At 43.4% G+C, this 17,563-nt stretch overlaps 1 protein-coding gene across 13 annotated transcripts in view; it reads left to right on the forward strand.

Moving 5' to 3' along the window:
* Positions 1-17,563, forward strand: part of TMCC3 (transmembrane and coiled-coil domain family 3) — a 295,326-nt gene that overhangs the window by 263,409 nt on the left and 14,354 nt on the right. Inside the window, exon 1 of one of the 13 annotated variants that reach the window (XM_027593448.2) lies at positions 11,293-11,317. The exons of the other annotated variants lie outside the window; for them this stretch is intronic. The gene's annotated coding sequence lies outside the window, so the exon portion shown is untranslated. Of the gene's footprint in view, positions 1-11,292; positions 11,318-17,563 lie in introns of those variants that run through there. 13 annotated transcript variants of the gene reach the window in all.

Here is a 17,563-nt window from a genome sequence, read left to right on the forward strand (position 1 = left end):
CTGACCCAGGATTTTGTTCATTACAGTTGCCAGTGAAGAGAAAAAAAAGCATTTGGTATTGAAACTTTTCCAAATAGCTTTCTTTCCTTCACATGCCTTTTTTCCCCCTTTACTAATGTAATTTGGATTTAAAAAATTTTTCAGATGGAATTTGATTCATAATCTACAATGTGGTTAGGTATATTGTGGTGCTTTCCTACAGTCGGAAGAATCTGGGATATTTTCCAACTATGGCTTAGAGTGAGCAGAATATAATTTTGGCATACATTGAAGGATTTCACTTTTCAATCCATAAATAAAAGACAAAAGGAATCATAGCCTTCAGGGAAGTCATCTTTAGCTCCTGTCTTTTCTTTCATTTTATGTAAAAATTTTGTCCTTTGTAATCTGTGGAGCCCTCTGATAAAAAGCACCAGGGCTGTGATCACTGGAATGTATTTAGCCTCTCATATCTCCAGAAGAGAGAGGAGTAGAGATGGAATGAATTATCTCATGTATTTGTGAGGCAAAATGCCTGATTTCTCATCATGGGGTGGATATTATTATTTTAGGTGAGAACTCAGCTGTCCTTAGCCTCAAATGAGTTTTTTTTTTTAAATAGTAGGTTTGGTTATAGGATCTCTGCATCTCACACAGAGGTCCACTTAGTGTTGGTATGTGATGCAGTGTGAGCATACAGGCATATGCTGACCAAATCCTACAGATTAATGGATCCTTCTTATGTCACTATGTACACAGCACTTGAACTGTATCTGAAATCCCTAAGTACAGTATAACCACATTTCTGCGTTGTTAAAAAGTTAAGAATCTAAACAGTGTATTTAAGGGAGGGTTTTATGGGTGATTTTTTTCCCCCTATGCTTTTTTGATATCTCAAAGTCTCTATTTCTCAATATATTTTTAAAGGATTTTATTTATTTGAGAGGGAAAGCATGTGTGGTGCTCACACAAGGGGAGGGGCAGAGGGAGAGGGACAAGCAGACTCCACGCTGAGCACAGAGCCCAGTGGAGGCCTCGGTCCCACGACCCTGAGATCAGGACCTGAGCCGAAACCAAGAGTCGGCCGCTGAACCCACTGAGCCACCCAGGGGCCCCTATTTCTCAGTACTTTTATGATTAAAAAAAAAAAAAAAATCCCCGCTTACTTTTAAAACCCTGGCTTCCCTTTGCCTACATGGGCAAGTGTCAAGTCTTGCATGGCCAGCTATAGGCTGTTTTCTGTCTTGTGTCTCTTCCTTTCGGAAGTACTTGCCCTGTTTTCTTTTTAGCCCCAGCCTGCAACTGTACCCTGATTTAGAACAACCCATTCAAGGGTGCCTGGGTGGCTCTGTAGGTTGAGCGGCTACCTTCGGCCCAGGTCATGATTCTGGGGTCCTTGGATCGAGCCCTGCGTCGGACTCCCTGCTGAGTGGGGAGCCTGCTTCTCCCTCTACCTGCCACTCCTCCCCCTGCTTGTATTTTCTCTCTCTCTCTAATAAAAAAAAAAAAAATTAGAACAACCCATTCAGCCCTTCTAAATTCCAGACACCTCAAGAAACCATTAGTTTCCCAACTATTCTACTTTTTGCCTCTGCGGGCACATTGTGCTCCTTGCTCATTCTTTTGGCTGATTTTTGAGTTGCCTCTTCTGTGTCCAAGTTTCATCCTCTTAGAAGCTGCCTCACCGAAGGCTTCTGGTTACTTATTTCTGCCTCTTGATTTCTTATAGTACTCATTACATTGTTCTGCAGTTATGTGGGTCTGTATGTCTCCTTGTCCAAGCAGGAGCTCCAGGGACAGAGTTTGTCATATTTACCTTTCTGACTCTCGTATTTTCAGCATACCTCCTGGCTCACAGAAGATACCCAGAAAAACATTTTTTTTGAGTGGAAAATACATATTGGGGGCTTGGGTTGGAACCTAAATGAATCCATTCCATTAACTATCAGTCAGTTCCATTAACCTAAATTAGTCAGTTCCATTAACTGTCATAAAAACATTTGGCTTAAGTAAGTGAATAAGCTCTAATTGTACTTTGTGTGCTTTTAGTTAAATTTGAGAAACATTGGCTTTCTAAATAACTATTATGTAATGAACCAGGGCATTTGCAATCTGCATCAACAATGGTGTTTTGGATGTTGCTGCATTTTGCAGAATTTGGGATTAAATATCTTTGCATCTAAATCTGATATGTTTAATTATGCCCCAGATATTAGTGCTTTGCTAGTATGCCATACTGATTTCTGGGCTTTCTCTGTGTTTTGTGCATTTGCATTTTATTTTTTGCTTTTTTGAGGGATAACTTGCAGTAAAGTGCATACATCTGAAATATACAGTTGGATGATTTTTACCCGTGTGTGCCCTGCGTAGCTACCACCTGCATCAACATTGTTGGCACCCCAGCGCTCCCTGTGCCACCTTCTGGCAAATCCTTCTCCCTACCTACCACTGCTTCCCAGCAAGGGTAACTGAGCACAGTTCCAGCCTCCAGATCAGGAGAATCCTATAGCCTGTACGTTTTTGTGTGTGGTTTCTTTCATTAAGCGTGACAAAGAGATACATCTGTGCTGTTAATAGCTATGCATTCTTCTTTTTTAAAGATTTATTTATTTATTTTAAGAGAGCAGGGGTGGACAAAGGGAGAGGGAAAGAGAGAATCCCAAGCAGACTCCCTGCTGAGCAGGGCTCGATTCCCACAATCCCAAGGTCATGACCTGAGCCAAAATCAAGAGTCAGACGCTCAACTGACTGAGCCACCCAGGTGCCCCAGCTGTTCATTCTTGTTAGTTGCTGCATATGGTTGTTAACTGCTTTTTGCTTCATGTTCATTTTTGTGAGTAAGATTCATTATAAGGAAGAGTACATATTCAATGTGTACTTCTTGGTATGTGCTGGGAGCTGCCAGCTTCCCAGACCTAGTAATCGCAGAACGGGCCTTAGAGGTTGCAGAGTTCAGCCACCTTGTTTTCTCAAATGAGGGACCTAAGACTGGAACGTTCACTAGACCCCCAGGTCCCCGACTCACCAGGTCCAGCTTGCTTCTGTGGTCAGGACGAAACTATGACTGTGCTGTGTCATAGTTCAAACCTGGTCATATGGATGATGCCAGTCAACAGGAAGGCAGTCTTGGGAATTTAGAAATCCATCATCAGCAAGACTTAAAAATGTTGGCCCTTAAATGGTAAGGATGTCAATTATCTAAAGATTTCTATAACACTTCCCTGTTTATTTCAATTAAATGAGGTGTTACTCTGTTCTTGGAATTTATTCTTTTATGAGAATCAATTCTTAAAGGAGAAGGAAGGGGAAAGTTTTAATCCGTGCACATGCTTATTATGACTTTTGCAGTTTCAATGCATTGTCTTGATCTTTTGCTGTTCCCAGGTGTAGTTGTTTAAAGGCTTGATGAAAACCACAAAGCTTTTTCTTAGGATGAGGAGTCTTAGGGTATTGAGGAGCATTGGGTGTTACATGCAATTAATGAATCATTGCACACTACATCAGGAACTAATGATGTACTATATGTTGGCTAATTGAATTTAAATTAAAAAAAAAAAGTCTTAGTGTAAATTCCAAGTCCACAGGTTCACTTTGCAAGTAAAAAACTGTTCCTTGATCAGATACCTTTACTGCTAAGGAAGTAATGATTCACAGAAAATTTCATAGAAAGAATGTTGTAGGAGAGATGAGTTGGCTCAGCAATGGAAAGTTTATTGACCCCCACTGGCCAGGAAGTAACCATAGAACATTCTTCAGTATATTAGAGCCTCCTTAAATATAATTATCAAACACAGAAACATGGGGCTTGTCTTTTTCCAAATTATAAAGCACTTTTTCAAACAGGATTGAATCCATTTATTGGTCATGGAATGAATTTAATGCATAACAACTATCATATTTTTATATGGAAAAGTAGAAGGAAGAGTACAGCAAATGCCCATCTACCTTATCCAGATTCAACAATTAAATTTTTCATATTTACTTTATGTAAATATGTGTGTATGTAATCTGTTTCCAAAAAGTCAGGGTACTTTGTTTCTGACATGTATGCAAAAACAAGTTTTTCTACATAATAAAATTAACATAGCCTAACAAAATTAATTATAATTTCCTAATGTGCAACAGTCCAAAAAATGAGCTAACTCAATTTAATTTATTTATTTATTTATTTTTTACATTTTTATTTATTTGACACAGAGAGAGGGAGATAGAGAGAGAGAGAGAGCATAAGCGGGGGAGCGGCAGGCAGTCAGAGGGAGAGGGAGAAGCAGGCTCTCTGCTGAGCAAGGAGCCCGATGTGGGACTCGATCCCAGGACCCTGGGATCATGACCTGAGCCGAGGGCAGCCGCTTAGCCGACTGAGCCACCCAATTTTAAAAAATATGCTTGTATTTGGGTTGCATGTAGTAAAGATAAGTGTTGTTTCATAAAACTTGTTTCAGTTACATATGTGAGTATCCATGCACACATATGGGTATGTATTGATAAATACATATCTCTTACCGGGGAATTTAGGGCTTTATAGCGGTAATATAGCAGTGTAGAGAAGTTGGAAACGTAAATATGTGTTTGCTACTCAGTGATATGGCTAGTTCTGTTCTGAGTGTCGTTATGGCATCTAAAAGAGTGAGTACTTTCAGTAACCTAAAAATCCAGCAAGGAAGGTAAAACAAGTAGGGTCCCCCTTGACAGTCTTAATAAGAGCCAGAATGGAGAGGAAAGGAGAGGAAGTAACATGGGCAGGAGTTCACGGAAGAAATCTTGAGGGGGACGGTAGGATTTGAATCAGACAGAGTTCTCGGGAAGGGTGCGCCCAGAAGGGAATGTCGTAAGCACTGAGGTGGAAAGGACGGGCAGAAATGTGTTCAGTGCACTGCGGTGCTGAGGTCCGTCAGGGCAGTGGTAGAAGGACGGAGGAAGACCTCGGGTAGCTAGAATAGGAAACGTTATTCAGGGACGAAGTACCAGCAGGAGGAAGAACCCAGTTTCTTTATTAAAGGAAGAGCTGTTGTACAGCTTGTCCAGTGCTCCCATGTCGAGCGAAGTGGAGAAAGAGAGTGTAACGCCTCTCCCTGGCCACACTGAAGAAGTAAAACATGGCAGTGAAACCTCTTTAAACTCTTGCCCTTTGCCTGGATGAGGTAGGAAGTGGGGCTGTGGATTCAGGTAGGCAGATCTGGAGATAGCAGGGAAAGGTCGATCTAGGGAGAAATTATTGGACAAACAAGTAAGAGGATTTGGTGACAGCTTGAGTCAGGGATGGAGAGAGAACCTGGGTAAAATCAGAACATGATGCCCTTGAGAGAGAAGCTCATGGAATTCACTCTAGCCCAGTTCAAAAAACCCCACGTATCTGTAAAAACAAGCTTCTGGGACATAACGCTCTCAAGAATTAGTTTGGGAGGCTTTTTACAGAGGAAGTAGCAAGTTACAGTCATAAGGTAAGTTTTTCTAATACAATTTTTCCTTGTTTTGCTTAAAGGCTTGGGGAAATGTTAGACATCTCTCTTTAGGGCCTTAGTTTAGAGTCCTAGTTTCACTAAGTAGCAATGTATAGAAGACTATGATCTCTATTTAAAAACTTGAGGACCAAATACTGAGATTTTAAATTTTAGTCATTTGAGGTCTTGTACCTTTTCAAAAGTTAGATTTAATCACTCAGATACTAGGTGTTCTGCTTTTGGGTAAATGGGCATCTTTTGAAAAAATTCTCTTTACTGTTCAGTTCAGGTTCATTGAAACTTGATTCTGAAGGGGCCTCCTGTGTGCTTGGAGACCCTGCTTGTCTTTTCTCCTCCTACCTCTCCCCTGCAAGATGCACATGCACAAACAAGCAGTTCATGAAGCGGGGTGGTGAGGGAATTATCATCTTCCACTGGAAGAGCTTATTCATGGTGACAGCAGCATTTTGGCTCCTGGCTTTGGACTTTTCTGAAGTTCCCGCTTGGGGGTACATTGTGTTGGATAAACGATAGCCTGCACTTAGAGCACCTAACTCTGCACGAGGCCCTGTTCCAAGCACTTCACAAATATTCATTCATTTACTCTTCACGATTGTCCTGTGAAGTAGGTACTGCTGTCCCCACTTTACAGACGAGGAAACTGAGGCATAGAATAAACAACTTGCCTACGATGATACATTTACTATGGCCGAGCTGGGATTTGAACCTACGCAGTCTGGCTCTGAATCTGCTTTTAACCACTAACGTGTATGCTGCTGCTGGGATATAATTAGCCTCTGTTTAGGACACACAGCTTTGGAATTGGGGCTTCCCTGTGAATCTCAGCTGGCTGGTTACTTGCAAGTGTTTTGAGTAGGCCCTGGAAGGCTGTGCCCTCTGTTTGGAAATACTGTCAACCCAGATACAGGCCTGGGAGCTAAGAAAGTCACGGATACTGTTTATCTTAAAAATCACACTCCAAAATTCAGTTATTTCTTTGTAGCTTCCTTTTTTCCAGAGTATAAAACAATGTGCTCCTAGAGGACTATCTATCCAAAATACAAATCTTCAGTGCTTTTAAACTGCTGTGACTCTGGGAGGAGGAATACCTTCATCTTGGTAGCAGAGCCTCTAACGATTATATACCTGCCAGGGCTTTAACCAGAAGACAGACTTGATTTGCAGGCATTGAGAATCATCATTAGTGGTTCAAACAGAAGCAGCCTACGTATTTTATTCAAGATATCTTGGGGTTTAAGCTAGTTTCTTCTCTGACTTCTTAAAATCAAAGTGGGAACATCTCCAGTAATTGCCTTGCGGCCCCAAGAACTGCCTAAAGCTGTTTGTTAGTATTTGCTTTTCTGGTTTCTCTCCCATACCTATTTTTCACTGTGCAATATTGAAAGGATACACAGCGATTTAAGTAAACTAAATGTGAGGGCTTGTCAGGGTGTGGGAAACATGTTTGTGTCTAGTAAAGGGTCTGGCATATCTCAGCAGGCTCTCGGTGGAAGGTGGGACGTCAGCGCAGACCCTGGAGCCTGCTGGAATCACTGCTCTGCCACTTACTGACTTTCTGACTTCAGACAAGCCACTTGCTTTTTCCATCTGTAAAGTAGGAGTAATTATTCTAATCTCATATTCTTGAAAGGAAAACTAAATAATGTATGTGAAGCATGTAGAAAATTATATGACGCTTAAAGTCTTTAACTGGTAGCTTCTCTTTTTGAAATTAATTTGTACTATTTTGCCAAGATCCTGTCCTTTCTTGGACCATTCTTGAGGCCTGCTTTTGTCCTTTAAAAGAAATCATTGCCTTCTTAGACTTTGGAGTATAAAAGGACTCCTTTATTTTTGTGTTCACCTTCTATTATGATTTCCTAAGGGACAGAGAACTACACTCGTTACTGTTGCTGGGGCAGTAGATCTCTTACTGTTTCAAGTTTTTCATTTAATGCAGTAAAAGACTGCATGCCTCCTTATGCCATCACAAATAATGGATTGGTGTGTTAGAGGGAGCAAGCACGTGGATTCTCATTAACAGTTATGATGGTGACTGCAGGGAAAATGTCAGGGAGGAAGGGAATAGTACACCTGCGTATTCTGTACATTGTGGATCTTAATATTTGTCATTTTTTTAAAGATTTTATTTATTTATTTGACAGAGAGAGACAGTGAGAGAGGGAACACAAGCAGAGGGAGTGGGAGAGGGAGAAGCAGGCTTCCTGATGAGCAGGGAGCCTGATGTGGGACTCGATCCCAGGGCCCTGGGAATATGACCTGAGCCGAAGGCAGCCGCTTAACGACTGAACCACCCGGGTGCCCCAATATGTCATTTGTTAATTGGTCACCTGTTGTATTCTGTTTGGAACAACAGAAAGCCATGCAACACGTCAGTTTTTGAATATTTGATCTTTTGCATGAATCAAGAGCTATTAACTGCCTGCAATCCAGTCTGTCTGGAAGATAATCCTGGATAAACTCAGCTGCAGGCTCTCCTTGATCTCATCGCTAGCAGCTGAGAGATTGTGAACCTGCGGGACAGCGGCCTGCTCCAGTTGGCTGTTTGTCTACCACTGACTGAGCAACGGAGACTAAGGTCCTGTTGAGGAAGGAATGTGGGGCAGGACACAGGTGGCTTATTAGACATTGCGTCCCTTCAAGGCTGCAATAGAGTGGGGGGCCAAATGTTCTACATATTAGATACTTAGCAGAATAAGCACTGTTAAAGGGATAAAAGCAAATTTTGTAGAGAGCAAAAAGGAAGCGATCAATTCTAGCTGAGCATGGGAGTGGGGGTAGCTTTGTGGAAGAGGCAGTGTTTGAACTGGTCCTTGAAAGGTAAATCGGGGTGGAGGCGGGTGAGGCCGTGCTAGGGGTGAAGAACTAACAGGCAGTTAACACACTGAAATAGGAAAGTACATGAAGCATTCAGGGGCTTATTGGAGTAATGGAATAAGATAAAGGCTAAAAGCTTAGACTTGGGTACAAGTTCTCGTTCCTTAGTAGCTATAATCACAACTTACTTGATGCCTCCCCATTCCAAATCTGTAACGTACAGCTATTGACACCTGCTTCGTGGAGCTGTGGGCATTAAATGAATGTATATAAAGCTCCAACCTTACTCTGGTGCCTTGTGCATACATGTGCTCAAAATATCATTATGGACGAGTCTCCTGGAATATGGCTAAGATAGGGCTCTGATCAAGAGAGTTCTAAATTCTTTGCTAAGGATTTCACTCTTTAGGGAATTTTTTTTATTACTTTTTTTTTTTTTTAGGCTTCATACCCAATGTGGAGCTTGAACTCATGACCCTGAGATCAAGAGTCACGTGCTCTACTGACTGAGCCAGGCAGGCATCCCTTGTCTGGGGAATTTTAAATGTTTTCAGAAGGAACACAGGACATGATCTGGTTTATCTTTTAAAAAAAAATGTTTTATTCGGCCCAAGGCAATGAGAGTTTTTATATTGCTTGGCCTCATTTGAAGCCTAACACAACTTCCATACAAAAAATAAATACTAGAATGTTGATTGAATGTGCTTTTCATGGACACAAACATTTTTCTCCTTGAATATGATGCTGTTTATGATTTTGGTAGAACGAAAGGGAGATTTTTATTTCTCATTGCTATTTGGTGATAATACTCCTGGCTTACATTAGAAAAAATAAAATTGCATAAAGGAAATAAGTTCCATATTGCAAAAGGGAAAGAAACTATTAAGGATCAGGTTTTTTTTCTACTTCAAAGTTAAGTATATTATTTCTAAGCCCTATCTGATGGCTAGTTGTGTTCTGATCTATTTATAACAAAATTCTATACTACAGATTATCTAGTACGTATGCAATTTTTTTTATGGTACCCAAAACAAATTAAACCCTGACCTGCAGAGAGAATAACTTAATGATGAGGCTTAGGTTTGCTTTGGGAATGTACTTTGGGGCCTGAGTATCAATTTCTGTTTCCTGGCTCAGTCTTATTAAACAACTTTTTGAAGGACACAAGCCAAGCTGTGACCTCTAGTGTGGCTTTCTCTGGGTGCCCTGGCAATGGGGGACAGAAGTAGCTGTTCCAATTTATGAGCTGGGTATGTTTGACCACATTCCCCCTATTACATATGGGAGTGAGAGTATAGCGCTCAGCTCCAGGCAGGATGACATACCTAGCAACTAGGGTATGGTCCACCTACTTCTTTCTCCTAAGAGGTTATGATAAGGCACATGGGAAATAGAGTAGCAATAATGTCCAAAAATAAAAAAAAATTTTAAAAAAAGAGGGGAAGGCTAATCAGCAGGTCTCACAGTTACTCATTTGGTTCTAACTTCCTGGCACCCAAGGCACAAAGGGAAACTTGATGACTGTTATCTGATAGACACCCCTAGCGTGTTGACTGTTATATTCACTTTATGTATTTATCTAAGAAGCTGTACTTTAGTGGACAAGTTACTTTCCCTTGTAGGGACAAGTACATTTTCTGGGTAAGGTACCTCTGATGAAAGGAATGTGGATTGAAATGAAAGTCACTTGGGTACATAGTTAAGCTGCTGTTTTTTAAAACGGGCATTAGGCCAAGTGACATCTGCAAGGATTCTCCCAGTGCTGAAAGTCTAACTTCTGTGGCAGGTCAGTCCCCCTCATGTGAAGTTAGTCATTGTCATGTGTGTCTGAGAGGGCGCTAAGAAGTCCTCCGAGACCTCGTTTGGATAGGAGATGCTGAAGACTGAAGGGCAGTGCTGGCTTCAGGGTTATCGTTGAGAAGCTGAGGTTAAGCACACGTTCTTCCCAAGAACCCCCCCCCCCGGCCTTTTGGGGATGAGGGAAGCAGTGAGTAAATGCCCTTCTTCCTGCTCCCCAGCTAAGGGCTTGCAGACCCATCATTTTCTTCTCCTTCAGAGCTGCCTCTCCTGCCTCGGTTCCTGGGGTGGTTCTGGAGTACCATGTAGTTATTTCCACCTCTCCCCCAGCCCTCAAGGCAAGCGTTCAGACCTCTTCCCGCGCAGGTTTTACTGACACACACTGCCGGAAACTGGTGGGGAGTAGCTCCCTGGCGGGGAGGATTCCAGCCCGCCCCCCGGAAGTGTCAGGTCAGGGCCCAGGGGTTCTCACACCCCTCAGTTTCTTCTAAGTATAGGAATTAAAAGCCACAGTGATGTTTATTCTGCATTTAGTCCTAAAATTGGGGTTTCCTGCTTCCCCTTCTTTAGAACGCACCATCCCTCATCTCCCCACCAGAAGGAACTGTGAGCCCCTCCTTCTAGAAGGCTGCGTTCTTACTGCCTGGCCTGTAGGGGTGTGGGGCAGGTGGTAGGGGCTCACTTCCCTTTCCCAAACTTGCCTCTCTTTGAGGTACAGGTGATGCCCAGAAACTCCTTTCTCCTGGAAATAGCCCCCTTTTGGTGTTGCTTCACGTGCCTGTGTGGTCTGCCCCAGCGGGCCGTGGCTCTCATTTACCTGCAGCTGGTATTCGGCATACGTCGCTTGCTTTTCGTTACCCTAGCCTTCCCCACCCAGCCTCCCCCCTTTCATTGAAGTCTTCTGTAGATTATACAGAGGCATTCAGGGAATCTTTACCAGGTCGGACTCATTTTGTAAGGGATGAGTTTGTATCAATCAAAAGTGTGAGTTATAAGCTATTTTGAAGACATCGACATTTTCTAGCGCATGTAACTCAAAGTAGGTTATCACTGCTGCCTGGTAGAGGCTTAGTGAGAAGCTAATTATTTCTAATTACAGTATTGGGTGTTTGTAAGTGCTTGAAGATGCTTGAAGAATTTGTTTTTGAGAGCCTTAAACACTTTGTGTAATCGCCTTTCGTCTGTTAATTTGCAGTGTCTGGATAAAGGATTGGGCCAGCAAAGCCCCTGTTCCTAATGATCCTTAATCCCAGAGTAATGAGGTGAATGTCACCTGCAGGCAAGAACTAGAACTTGTGATGCTGTCGAGTTTCTTTTGTCGGTGATGCTAAGAGAGGAAGAGGCAGGAGAAAAGAAAACCTGCATGGTAAAACTAGTGTCTCAGCTCCTGTCCTGGACGCCGTGGACTTTAAAGAAGTTCAGTCCTTTTCTGGGAAGGTTTTACTGACACACACTTGAAAGAAGTTCATGGTGTACTCTTGTCAGAGTTGAACTACAGAAGAAAGAACTGTTCTTTGTCTAAACTAATTAGAAGAATCATTTTATGGAGACACTTTACCGATAAAATATCCTTTTGGGTACTATATGGAGAGCTTTCCTGTTTTTCATTTCTAGCAGGTAGTGGGAGGGAAAGGGGCATTCTTCTAAACTATAGGCATTGAATATTCTGTATAGGTATCCACATGAATGTATTCATTGTGTCATGATAAGGATGCTCAGCAGGCCTTCAGACTTAGGTTTCCAGTGCAGATTAGCTCATTTAGCAAGAAAACGAGGTGTTGGGTGCTAGCGTCCAGAGATTTGCTTGGCTTCCCTGGGTTTCATGTTTCTTGGGTGACGCAATATTTTGCAAGCGCATGTCCAGTTACCACAGAGTAGCAGGAGGGAAGATGGCTTAGTCGTGTCGTGTATTACTAGCAGCAAAGTGATACAAACCTCACATTTTTTGGTAGAACATAAGAAACTTATCCCCTAAAGGGCCATGCTGGGCAGCACCTTGTTCTCGCTGCCATATCACCCAGCCTGTGGAAGGGTGGTCTTCTCTTCTCTGCAGGCAGAGCCATGGCTTATCTCCTGAGTGCCTTTCCCCATGTGCATCCAGAACTGAACCCCTCATTTGTTAGGCCCTTAGATGCGGCTTGCCTCTTCTGCATGGGTCTCTTATCTCACTTCTCTGGTTTTTGCCTTGTTTTTCTCATTCTCTTTCTTGTCTTAGTGACTGTAAATGCTTGCCCATGATTTCGAGAAAAGCAGTAAGCTTTTTTTTTTTTTAATCCTCAGAATTACTCTGCCTAACCCACTGTGCCTATTTTGCACTACAGACAAAGGAGAATGGCTGGACAGGCTGTACCCAACCTGAGATTGGTGTGGTTGCAGCCAGCAGCCCAGGGCTGCAGGTGGGCAGTGGCATGGGGGATGATTTCAAGGCTAGCCTGTGGGAGGGAGAGTGTGCTGACAGAGCGCTCTAAACCAAACGCAGTGTTCCCACAAGTCCGGGTACCCGTGGAAGGGATGCTGTGGAATGGGTTCTCACATAGTTGGCAGCTGAGCTTAGGTTTTACATCTTGCATGTTTCATATATTGGAGTTAAGCCCCAGCTAAGCTATTTATTATCTATGGAGGATATCAAGAAACATATATTCTTTTTTTTTAAGATTTATTTATTTGACAGAGACAGAGAGAGCACAAGTAGGCAGAGGGGTAGGCAGAGGGAGAGGGAGAAGCGGGCTTCCTGCCGAGCAGAGAGCCCGATGCGGGGCTCAATCCCAGAACCCTGGGATTGTGACCTGAGCTGAAGGCAGCCGCTTAACTGACTGAGCCACCCAGGCGTCCCACAGATATATTCCTTATAAGCCTTGCTTTTCTCATCAGATAGGGTTAGCATGAAGGATATGTGAATACTAAAAAAACTATGTAGCACAATATGTGACTCATCCCACAAATACTCAGTCATTGTTAGGCAGGTAGACTCTAGAGACACACTGCCTGGGTTTCAGTCCTCACTCTACCACTTTTACTAGTTGTGTGCCACTAGGCAACTTCTCTGGGCCTGGTTTTCTCATTTGTAAAATAGTAATAACAGTAGAACCTATCTCAGAATTTTTAACAAATGAGATGCCACGCATGTCCCTAACATGACATTTTTGTCCTGGGCATGTGGTAGGATTTTACTTCCCCTGTTGTGTATGTCCCTTGAGATCAGCTAAGCCCAGTGCAGTGAACAGGGGAAACCACAGGTGTCTCTTCTGGTGGGAGTCTTTAGGCCCCAGTGAATGATTCGCCGAGTCCCCTGCCCGGCCACGGCCACCGGCAACGTGGCATGCTCCCTCATAGCCCCGGGCCTTCGGCTGATTGCCAGCCATCTTGTCAGTATGAGCAAGAAAGGAACTTTTTCTTTTTTTCCTTTCTTTCTTTTTTTTTTTTTTTTAAGCCACTGAGATTTTGGCATTATTGCCACAGCGAAGCCTAGCACATTATGACTGGCAAGCCACAGGAACAGCCCTGCCTCTGGACTTGAAGTTAGATTTTGGCCAAAATGAGTGAGAGGACAGAATGTCAGCTGTGTTGGCTTGGACACCTGGCCACAAGGACTTGTGAGCGCCTTTGGATACTTGCAGCTCCTTTGGGGGCCTTGCAAGCACCCTCCTGTGTGCTGGGAAGTACCTGTTGCTTGGGAAATGACAGCCGGTTTGAAGGACCTGACTCTTTCATTGTACGACTGATGAGCTCGAGCAGCTTTCCTTAATGCCAGAGGTTCATCGTCTCGGGCCTCGGCTGTTCTCTCTCCCTAGTTCTGACCTCTCCGTGTGTCCGCATGTTCTGGCCCCTCTGTGAGTCCCAGAGCCTCAGCCCGTGCCCTCCAGGCATCCACCATGCCCGCCCCCCCCCCCCCCCCCCCCCCCCCCCCCCGCCGCCCCATTCTTCGCTTTCCCTTTCCCAGTTCTCTTGGGTGGGGTTTTGTGTGGTGTGCCTTGGCCCAGGCTATCCTTCCCTTTCGTTCATTTTCCTCGGGAGCTTTTAGGGGTTAAACGTGCAACGTCATGGAGAGAGCCCTCTTTGGAAGCCTGCACAGTGTTCGAGCAGCCCTGTACTGTCAGCGACTGAGCTGGGCCTGGCTTCCCGGTGAGCAAGGTGAGCTCACTTAACGCTGTGTTGGAAGCTTGCATTGTTGCAGAGATGACTCAGTGTCCGTTTTTGACATTAGTCCAGGGCTTAGGCTTTTCTGTAGCCTTTGTTCCAGAACATTGAGGTGACAGGGGAAATGTTTCTGCTGCCGGAAGGAAAATGTTATTAGGAATGGCTTTTCACTAGGATGCTGGTGGTCTGCCTTTCTCATACACTGAGAATAACCGGGTAATTCCAAGTGTACTGAAAGGGGCTAGCAGTCATTTTTTAAAAATAGCATCTCTTCTGCCAAAATGGTAATTTGTGTTTATTATCTTTTTTGAGTTGGAAAATACGGAAACATAGTAAGAAGAATGACTCCCCTTAACCCCACTGTGCAAAGATAACCATTGTGTGGAGCTTGTTTTCCTTTCCATTTTTACACACAGGTACATTTTTAAACGAGATTAGAATGGCAACAATAGCAAACCGTTTTTTGAAATCATCCTCTGTGCCAGGAACTCTTTAAGTACTTCATGTGCCTTGTCTCCTTTATTCCTGACAACTCTTTGAAGAAGGACTATCTCTATTTGACAGAAGAGGAAACTGAGACACAGAAAGGCGAGGTCATTTTTCCAAAGTCACACAGCTCATAAGAGTGGCATCAAGACCGAAACCAAACTCTTGTCTCCAGAGCCCAGGGTCTTGACTATTTCATGATAACGTGTCACAGTAAAGATAGCTTGGATTAAATTTCATGGAATTTTCCAGTGTTAGCTCTGAGTGCTCTGGCTTGAACTCCTTATAGATGAGGAAATTGAAGCCTACAGAAGTGACCTGATTTAGCTAAGAACACATAACCAATTGCTGTCAGTGCCCAAACTGGAACGTGCATCTTCTGTTGCACACAGTTCATGTGCACGTTGATGCCGGTCAGCCAGGAAGATTTGTCCTCCGTGGGTCCTGCCCTGAAATGGCTGTACTGCGTGCAGGTACCCACAGGGCTGGCTCCAGATTAAATGGAGGACGGAGGACGCCCACAGCCTTCTCCCCAGCTCATAGAGGAAATTTCCCTCCGAGTTTAGGGAACATATGGGCAACTAGTAGTGATGTGTACAGCTGGCTCTTAATTACCCTGCAGAGCTAGGGCTATAAAAGGCTATAAAAAGGTGTGGCCCAACAATAGTTTCAACCTTCTACCCTCATCAAACATTTTTAACTGAGATTTGCTGACGAGCAGTAAGATTGATTGATTTGAGCTTTGAATGCTGTCACTTTCCCCAACCTGGACTCTCGAGGACATGCCAAGCATTGTTATAAGTTTAAAGTGAGTCAAAAGTCAGGCAACTCTCTGTGCGGAAACATTCCTGAGTGTTCGAGGCTGTCCTGACCCATCGGGTCGCCAGTGCTGGATGGCCCCTGTGGTGGGGTCGAGGATTAAAGGAGGAACAGGTGGTGATTTATTGCTGCCTTTGGGAAGGTAAGGTGTAAAAGCCTCTGCATCTTCCAACATGGTGGACTTCTCAGTACCAAGCAGGTTTGGGTGGTTTTTCTTAAAATAACTTAATCTGATCTTTGAGCTCCAGTAAAAACAAGGTCTTAGAACTCTCACGGACAAAGTGGAGCAAAAAAGACAAGAAGAATGAGTGATAACTCGTCAAAACTAAGGCATGCTGTTAGAAGTGAGGCTCGTGGTTACCCCCGGAGATGGGGGTGAGGTACTTATGATTGAAGGGGGTACGGGGAGCTTCAGTTTTGTTTTATTGGGTTTTTTTGTCTGATTTTTAGAGAGGGAGGGAGGGAGACAGGTTGAGAGAATCTTAAGCAGGCTCCATGCCCAGCACAGAGCCTAACTCGGGGCTTGATCTCACAACCCTGAGATCACGACCTGAGCTGAAATCAAGAGCCAGAGGCTTGACTGACTGAGCCACCCAGGCGCCCCTTTGTTTTTGTTTGTTTTGTTTTACTGGGTCCTGGTTATACAGTATATCCAGTTTGTGAAAGTTCATTGAGCTTTATTCTTCTTAAATGTGTTCTTTTCTGTGTTTAAATTATACTTCAAAGTTTAAAAGTCTTTATTTGTATTTGTGTCACCTTGTTGCACACTGATCCTCAGAAAAATCTCCATTTAGTTGAACCAGTCTGAAATGATATAGAACTTATTACCCAGCTATTGGGAAAACAGCTCTGCCTGAAATTATCAGGTCCATACGTTCTGTCCAAGGTCATTTTCTTGATTCTATTAAAATATATCTTAAGTGATTTCAATGTGACTCTCCTAGACTAAAGAATGATGTCATTTGAGTTCAGCAAACATTATTGACAGCCTCGTGTGAATAGGGACAGAGCTAACACTACAGACTGGGTATAGTATGACACATCTCTCACCTGAAGGAGCCTGTACTCTGTGGGAGGTCGAATCCACGGACGAGAGATAAAAGGATGCTTCAGGTGGTGCCACAAAAGCAATATGGAAGATCACAGAAAGAATAGGCAGCTTTCTGATGGACTAGGGACAGCTTCATGGCATAAGTGGGATTTTTAAGAGGATCTTCCAGAATATGTGAGATTTTGATGAGCAGAAGTGGATGGGTGGTAGATGGGACCCTTCATATGAGAAAATCCATAGATAATTCACATACATTCTGGGAACTTTGGGTTGTATGGTTCACTTAAGATGATCCATTAGGTGCCAGGTGAGGCCTGACAGGTAAGCGAGGCCTTATAGTGGCCGGGTTGTATTATTTAATTTGGGAGGCTTTGGGGAGCGAAAGAAAGTTTCTGAGAAGTAGAATAGCATAATCAGATCAGTGAATATCTCCACTGAAATCAAATTTTGTAGCTTCTTGATTGTATAGTTACTACAGATTGCCCTGTCTGCCCCAAATAGTCATTTTCTAGATTTTGTGCATTCTGTGTTACTGTATTTGAACCCATTCCTGTTTGGGTTCACTAGCGAGCCACAGGTACCTAGTTTCCTTGAGCTCCCCGTGGTCATCTCTCTGGGACTTGAAGATGATGATCCTATACTTTCTTTATTCCCTACACCCATCCTTCCATCTTGACCAGGTGACGTCACAATTTTTTTATCCTTTTTTCTAGTCTTACAAGTGATTTGGTATTTATTGCCTTCCAGCCTTTCCTACATGATGCTCTTCTGCCAGATAAAAACACCCAGTGTTTCTTATTTGTAGCAAAATTGTGTGCTGGAGGAGAGGGGCCAAGAAATAATGTTAACAAACTTTTGTGAATTGTGTAGGAGGACTGACTCACCAACCTGGGATTGTGTCCCACTACGCCATTGGGCTCCTTCTTCTGGGAACAAGCACTGGGTAGGATTTTTTGTGGGACAAAGTGTTAATACTTCATTGTTGGAAATGAATGCATTCAAGTCTGGGTCACTT

Source organism: Zalophus californianus, chromosome 9 (assembly GCF_009762305.2).
Source record: "Zalophus californianus isolate mZalCal1 chromosome 9, mZalCal1.pri.v2, whole genome shotgun sequence".
Taxonomy (NCBI): domain Eukaryota; kingdom Metazoa; phylum Chordata; class Mammalia; order Carnivora; family Otariidae; genus Zalophus; species Zalophus californianus.